Raw genomic sequence first — 7,730 nt, 5'->3', positions numbered from 1 at the left:
TCTTACTTTGACATGGCATTCCTCCTGACAGCTAAACACACCTGGCTCCCTTGGTACTTACTCTCTAGGGAATATTCATGTTTGTTGCTCTCAGTCAATATATATCTCAAAAAGCCTCATGTATATGAGACACAAAGCTAGCCCAAGATCCTGATCTGAACTCCACACTATTCACAACTACTTTCCATCTGTTAGCTTGAGGATCTCAGTTTATACAGAACCATGTTCAACAATCCTAAACTCCAACGGCATTCTGCCCTCCCAGCCTCCATGTTCTCCTTGCTGCAAGCCTGATTATTGTGCTCTGTGGTTCGCTCTTAGTTTTCTAAGTCTTTCTTAAGTGCTACCCTTAAACAGCCACTTTTTACCTGGCTCTGCCCATATCAGGTTGCTCACACAAACACACTTAGAGAGCACATGATCTTTATTTAAGAGAAAATAGACAAGCACTTCACTATGCCTCCAAGCAAACTTCTTCTGGAACAGAAAGAAAACTTGTTCTTTGTCCTGGGAAAAGCTTGGCCCTTCTTCCTAGCAACACTTTCAGATATGCTTTCAGGCTAAAGACATTCCATTTTTCATCAAACTGTTTTTTAAAATCTGCTCATAAAACTCCCCATCTGCCACGAGCTTTTGCTTGGCTTCTTTGAGGTGTTTCTGCACCTCTCACACTCTTGACAAGACCTGACTCCAGGTACAAATCCAACACCCTCCCTGATTCATCATCTCAGATCTATGGTTAACTGGCTGTTTTCAAAGCTGTTGCCTTAAGCTCTAGGTGCTGACTACCCCCATATCAGGAACATTTTCAGTGCTAGCCCATGTTTCTGCTTCCATGGGCTTTCATTCTTCACAATGGAGCTGGATCTGTGTTCATTAAGCTGATCAACATGATAGTGACATCCAAGGTTTGGCACCTGCAACAGTTCCTGCTAGTCAGGTTCCATCCCCAAATTTATTTGTAGGTTTCATCGTGACATGGAAACTACTTCTCCAAAGGATTCATTGGATCAAACAGAATGAAGTATTTAAGGTCCTGGCCATAGCCAGTCTCATCCATGTATGACAACACACATCAAACACCTAAACAGAATGTGGAGCATTCAGTCTAGTTCACGCTTCACAGGCCACGTTTGTTACAAATCCTGGTTCTAGGATAATGTCAGCCTTTCCCAGTAAATTTTGTAATCAATTATTTGGTCAAGGGAGAAGAGATGGACATTAATGCACAGGAAAATAAATTTAAAAATCTTATTGCTAGAGCTGAGGATTTACTCACTCATCATCAGAGGGCTGGGGCACCAATCCTATTAAAATGGGATAAGAGAGTTGGGGCTCTTCAGCCTGGAGAAGAGAAAGACTTTTCAGTATTTGAAAGGGACCTTCAGGAGAGCTGGATAAGGACTTTTGACAAAGGCATGGAGAGACAGGATGAGGGGTAATGACTTCAAACTGGAAGAAGCTTGACTGAGATGAGACATTAGGAAGAAATTATTCACCAAGAGTGTGGTGAGGCACTGGAACATGTTGCTCAGAGAAGATGTGGAGGCTCCAAGCCTGGCAGTGTTGAAAGGGAGGTTGGCTGGGGCCTTGAGCATGTTGGGCTAGTAGGTGTCCCTGCCCATGGCAGGGAGTTAGAACTGGATGATCTTTAAGGTCCCTTCCAACCCAAACCACTGGGTATTTAAAAAGGACAATGAGTATTTAAGAAGGATATTGAGATACTTGACCGTGTTCAGAGAAGGGCAACAAGGCTGGGAAGAGGTCTTGAGCACAAGCCCTGTGAGGAGAGGCCAAGGGAGCTGCGGTTGTTTAGCCTGGAGAAGAGGAAGCTCAGGGGAGATCTTACTGTTCCCTACAACTACCTGAAAGGAGGTTGTAGCCAGGTGGGGGTTGGTCTGTTATCCCAGGCAACTAGCACCAGAACAAGAGAACACAGTCGCAAACTGCGCCAGGGGAGGTTTAGGCTGGAGGTGAGGAGAAAGTTCTTCACAGAAAGAGTGATTGGCCATTAGAATGTGCTGCCCAGGGAGGTGGTGGAGTCACTGTCCCTGGAGGGATTCAAAAAGATTGGATGCGGCACTTGGAGCCATGGCTTAGTTGTCAGGAGGTGTTAGGTAATAGGTCAGATCTCTGAGGTCTTTCCCAAACTGCTTGATTCTGTGATTCTGGTTGTGTGGCTTGCCAATGTGCTTATCTACCCACTGTTTTCTTTAGTAATTCCTTTTAAGATACTTCTGTGCATCCAGGGATTGATCATCATACAGCTGTACTGCAGGGCCTACTGCTAAAAACACAAGACAAAAGGGGGGAGGATTCAAAGTATAAATTTCTCTTGTTTACACAAGCAGGATCTCCAAAGTACAGAGGCTTCAGGCAGCCACCTTAGGAGAACCTAGAAGTTCTCCTTTTTCAGCCATTAACTCTGATAATTGTATATCACATGTGCTTTTGAACCCCCACATATTGCTTTTGAACAGACACCCACTCTTCCCTTCTCAGGTGAGGCAGCTTTGCCTTGATGTGGATTACAAAAAAAAAGGTGAAACAAGGAATTTTTGTAGATAAGAACTGATGAACAGTGAAGACAGAAGAATTAGTTCAGATTTTTAACTACTTCAGACACTAACTTCTCTGAGAATTTACAAGCAATTAAGGCAAATTAAAAAGTGGAGATTTAGCAATGGCAGAGATCACAGATAGACGAGGAAAATGTTGATTTAGTGGTACCTGAACTGGCGTGAGCAGCCTACTAGTGTGAGTTCATAATTAATAGGTTACTACTAGTACAGGGAGACAATGTTCTGGCCTTGGTTTTCCCCTCGTGATAAAGCAGCAGAAGTAGAGTATTTCTTCTCAGGGTCATTCTACAAGATGTAGCCTTTCCCAATACACAGCAAGGAGAGAAAAAAAACTGCCACTGTCTAGGTGGCTTTTGAGTCTTTCTGGAATGACAGTTACAAACACAGATAGACATCTTAATTCTTTGAACATCATCCCTAAAAGCTTGACACCAGGAAAAGTTGTGACAGAAAGCACAGTCAATATTTTTTCCCTTTGAAGTATGAGCCATCAATGAGCAGCCAGCAGCAATTATGTTTGAAATGGGAGTCTCTTACAATGATAGGGACAATTTACAGAAGGATCTAGCTTCTGGCTTGGGGCAGAGTGGCTGGAAACTGCTCAGCAGAGAAAGACCTGGGGGTGTTGATTGACAGCTGGCTGAAGATCGGCCAGTGTGTGTGTAGGTGGCCGAGAAGACTACCAGCATCCTGGTCTGGATTAGCAATAGTGTGACCAACAGGACCAGGAAAGTGATTGTCTCCCTGGGCTTGGCACTGGTGAGGCCATACCTTGAGTCCTGGGTTCAGTCACTACAAGACGGTCACTACAAGACGGTCATTGAGGCGCTGGAGCAGGTCCAGAAAGGGGTACAGAAACTGCTGAAGGGTCTGGAGAACAGGGCTGGTGAGGAGCAGCTGAGGAAACTGGGGTTGTTTAGTCTGGAGAAGAAGAAGCTGAAGGGAGACCTTCTTGCTTTCTACAATTCCCTGAAAGGAGGTTGGAGCCAGGTGGTAGATGGTCTCTTCTCCCTAGTAACAAGTGATAGAAAATGGCCTAGGGTTGCACCAAGGGAGTTTAGGTTGGACATTAGGAAAAAAATTTTCTTTAAAGGGTTCTCAAACACTGGAACAGGCTGCCCAGGGACCATCACCCAGACATGTAGACATGGTGCTAAGGAACATGGTTTAGCATGTCTTGGTAGTGTTAGGTTAATGGTTTGACTCAATAATCTTAAAGGTCTTTTCCAGCCTAAACAACTCCATGATTCTTTGGTTCTCTAAAAGCACACCTCAATACTGTTTCACTCACTGCTGCCTGGCAGTGCCGTAGGAGGGAGAGAGGGGCAGACATGGGCTGTCTGTACATATAAAGAGAGTGAAAGTTCTATTATGTTGACAAGAATGAATTTCAGGTGCAGTGATGTCCGAAAAGTCAGAAGTGCTCACATGTGTGCAGCTAAAACCTCTGTAACCAGCCCAAAGTTAATGACACAGAGGGCTACTGGCTATGCAAGTGCTGGATCAGCAAACTGAAGTTGCCTGTGGGCTGTTTCAGCTTACAGTGCACTTCTGATTTCTTCCAAGTTCTTTCCCCCCCCCATTTGTTCTTGTTTATGACTTCCACATTTGGATCTCTATAACCTTCTGTCTCTGAACACATGGTATTTTCCAAAATAAAAGCCAAATTCTTGAGAAAACTACTACATTACATAATTCAATCTTCTGAGCTCCTCTTAACCATTTATAATTCCAGGAAAGGATAAAACACATGGGCTAAATGAGCTAAAAGCCTATTTCTGTTCAGTTCTGGAAGTTAATTTTGAACAATGTGCTTTGTTTCAATAAACATCTGTTGGGTGCATTTCACATAACATTAAAATACTTCAAAACTTGAATTTTTGATGGTATTTTTGTTGTCCCAGTGTCCTGCAGCACTGCTGCCTATAAAGCATGTAGCTAAACATTGTAGACACATTAGTAGTATACTACAATTCCAATTTACCACATTAATATAGAATCATAGAGTAGTTTTGGTTGGAAAAGACCTCTAAGATCATTGAGTCCAACCATCAACCTAACACCACCATGGTGATTAATCCATGTCCTAAAGTGGCCTACACGTCTCTCCTCAGCCTCCTTTTCTCCTGACTAAACAACCCCTGTTCCCTCAGCTGCTCCTCACCAGATCTGTTCTCCAAATCCTTCACTAGCTTTGCTGCCCTTCTCTGGACCTGCTCCAGCACCTCAATGTCTTTCTCGGAGTGAGGGCACCAAAACTGAACTCACTATTCAAGGTGCAGCCTCACCAGGGCTTCCCTACTCCTGCTGGCCAAAAGACTTCCAATTATCACTAGAAAGAGAAGTATTAAAAAAAGAAGCCTTGGAATGCAATCAGATTCTTTGCTAGCATGAAAACGATTGCTAGACAGTTACCAGTATTCTCACCAGTTAGCCTAATGTTACCACCACAGCAGGATGGGCAACCCTAGATCATTATGGCACAGCTACATTTGCACACTTCTGTAAGGGAATGAATCAAACACTCATGCAGAACTTCAGCAAAAGTAGCTCTACTCAAGAGACACAGGAGTACTTGGAGGTAAAAGAAGGAGAGTGACTTCTGCTCTTAAACATCTACGTAGTCAAATTTAAAATGAGAGTAAGATCTGAAAGCCTCAGAATAAAAAAGTCTTTGCTTTGGGATAATGAGCTGGCTGCATAAAACACCAGAGTATTTTACACCTTAATGTCAAGCAAACTTCTTGACTGAAGAGCCTCTCACTATGTAAAGTTTCCCTTCATGGTATGGCATAATGAAAATTTAGAGTTGTAACAAGACTAAAGCCAGACAGGGTGAAGTCTTCTACAGTTGGTTTTTTAACCCTTCTACTTATAGAGAGTTCAAGAGGGTCAATGCAATTTGAGGAAGGCAGATTTCTTCCTTCCAAACCTCAAAAACATTATTATTATTATTATTATTATTGTTTTCCAAATGCATTTGGCTTGCAAGAGTGGAAATGCTTATGAAATTTCATGAGAAGCCCAAATTCTGTATGCAGAACAAAGGAAGGAAGGTTATTTCCATGGATAATGGAGGACCTACTACAACTGGCAAGTAACAAACATGACAATCTGCCAACAAGAGAATATAAAAGTAGAAACGTATTTGTTGAGCTGAGGCTTCAGTTGTGGAAGGTGAAAAAAAAGTCTTCAACTGCATTCTATGCAATTTCAAACAAGAATTTCACAGAAACACTCCATCCAACTCTTGTCCTGTTTAAATGTACTTTTATATTTGCCTACACAAAACACTTACAAAGGAGTTGTCAAAAATCTACCCTCCCATGTATAACTGCCCTAAGATCTTGCAAGCTTAAACTGCATGTTAATCAAATGGCTTGGATGAGCACACTGCTGGATAAAACTGATCTAGTTGAGGATGCCCCTGCCTACTGCAGAGGGGGTTGGACTCATGACCTTTGGAGGTCCCTTCCAACCTAGACCATTCTATGATTCTAAAACACTGGCTGGATGTCCAGGCCCAAAGAGTGGTGGTCAGTGGAGTTAAATCCAGCTGGCAGCCAGTCACAAGCGGTGTTTCTCAGGGCTCAGTGTTAGGACCATTTCTGTTTAACATCTTTATCAATGATCTTGATGAGGAGTTAAGAGTGCACCATTAATAAATTTGCAGATGACATCAAGTTAGGTGGGAGTGCTCATCTGCTTGAGGGCAGGGAGGCTCTTTCAGAGTTGGATCAATGGGCCAAAATAATGGGATGAGCTTCGACGAGGCCAAGTGCCAGGTCCTTCCTGCACTAGGGCCACAACAACCCCATGCAACGCTGCAGGCCTGGGGAAGTGTGGCTGGAAAGTTGTTTGACAGAAATGGACTTGGGGGTTCTGATTGACAAGCAGCTGAATATGAGCCAGCAGTGTGCCTGGGTGGCAAAGAAAGCCAAAGGCATCCTGGCTTGGATAAGCAAGTGTGACCAGCATGAACAGGGAGGTGATTGTACACATCATGTACTGTGTTCAGGTGTAGGCACCTCAATACCAGAAAGACACTGAGGGACTGGAGCGGTGAAGGGCCCAGAGAATTAGTCTGATTAAGAGCAGCTGAGGAAATTGGGACTGTTTAGTTTGAGGAAGAGGAGGCTGAGAGGAGACCTTAACGCCCTGTACAATCACCTGAAAGGACAATACAGAGAGGTAGGTGGTGGTGTCTTCTCACAGATATATATAGAACAAGAGGGAACGGCCTCAAGCTGCACCATTCAGGCTAAACATTAGGAAAATTGTTCACATAAAGAGTGGTCAAGCATTGGAACAGGCTGCCCAGAGAGGTGGTGGAGTCACCATCCCTGGAAGTGTTTAAGGGTGGCACTTAGTGGTGAACTTGGTAGAGTAGGGTTAATGGTTCAATCTGATGATGTCATGGGTCTTTTCCAACCTGAATGAGTCTATGAGGAATGGCTCTAGATGTGGTCTACAGGAATGGCTCTAGATGTGGTTCTAGATGTAATTCTAGTCAAGGCACTACTCTTCCACATACCAAAGAAGAAACTGAGTGACATTCCCTGCAGGAAAACACTGTATTTACATAGCACTGTGTCTTAAGTGGTTCTATTCGACATATACAGACACCTACTCACAAAATACAGCACCACTGCCAAGAGCTCTATTTGACTATATTCTTCCTTCCTACACAGGGGGATCTGCTTCCACAGGGAAGCAAACACTATCAGAATTTTTGGGCTATGCCACAGTCAAAAATTTAGTAATTAGACCAGAAAGCATCTTGCAGCCTGTGTGAAGTGAGACAGCACAAAATGATCAAGACCTGACCAAAGAAATCAGGTACGATCTCTAATGGAGGTCATTACACTGTACAAGTGACAACCTCCACACACAGAGTAGCCTGGAGCTTGGACTCCTTAACGATCCCCTCCAGAGACCCCGCTCACAACTCTGCTAGTTACAGAATGAAAAAAAAAATCCATTTTGGATTTGCATGTAGAATAGGGATACAAACCCAAAAGGGATAAGATGACCTGGAATCGGATGTTGCAAGGACTTTAGCCATAACGTCCTCAATAAGCACACCACAAGACAATCTTTTGAGGTGTCCTGTATTATTACTTATGTCCTGCCTTCAAGAGAAAGAGC

Source organism: Dryobates pubescens, chromosome 4, assembly GCF_014839835.1.
Source record: "Dryobates pubescens isolate bDryPub1 chromosome 4, bDryPub1.pri, whole genome shotgun sequence".
NCBI lineage: Eukaryota > Metazoa > Chordata > Aves > Piciformes > Picidae > Dryobates > Dryobates pubescens.
The sequence above is the reverse complement of the archived record's forward strand: the minus strand, read 5'-3'. Positions refer to the sequence as shown.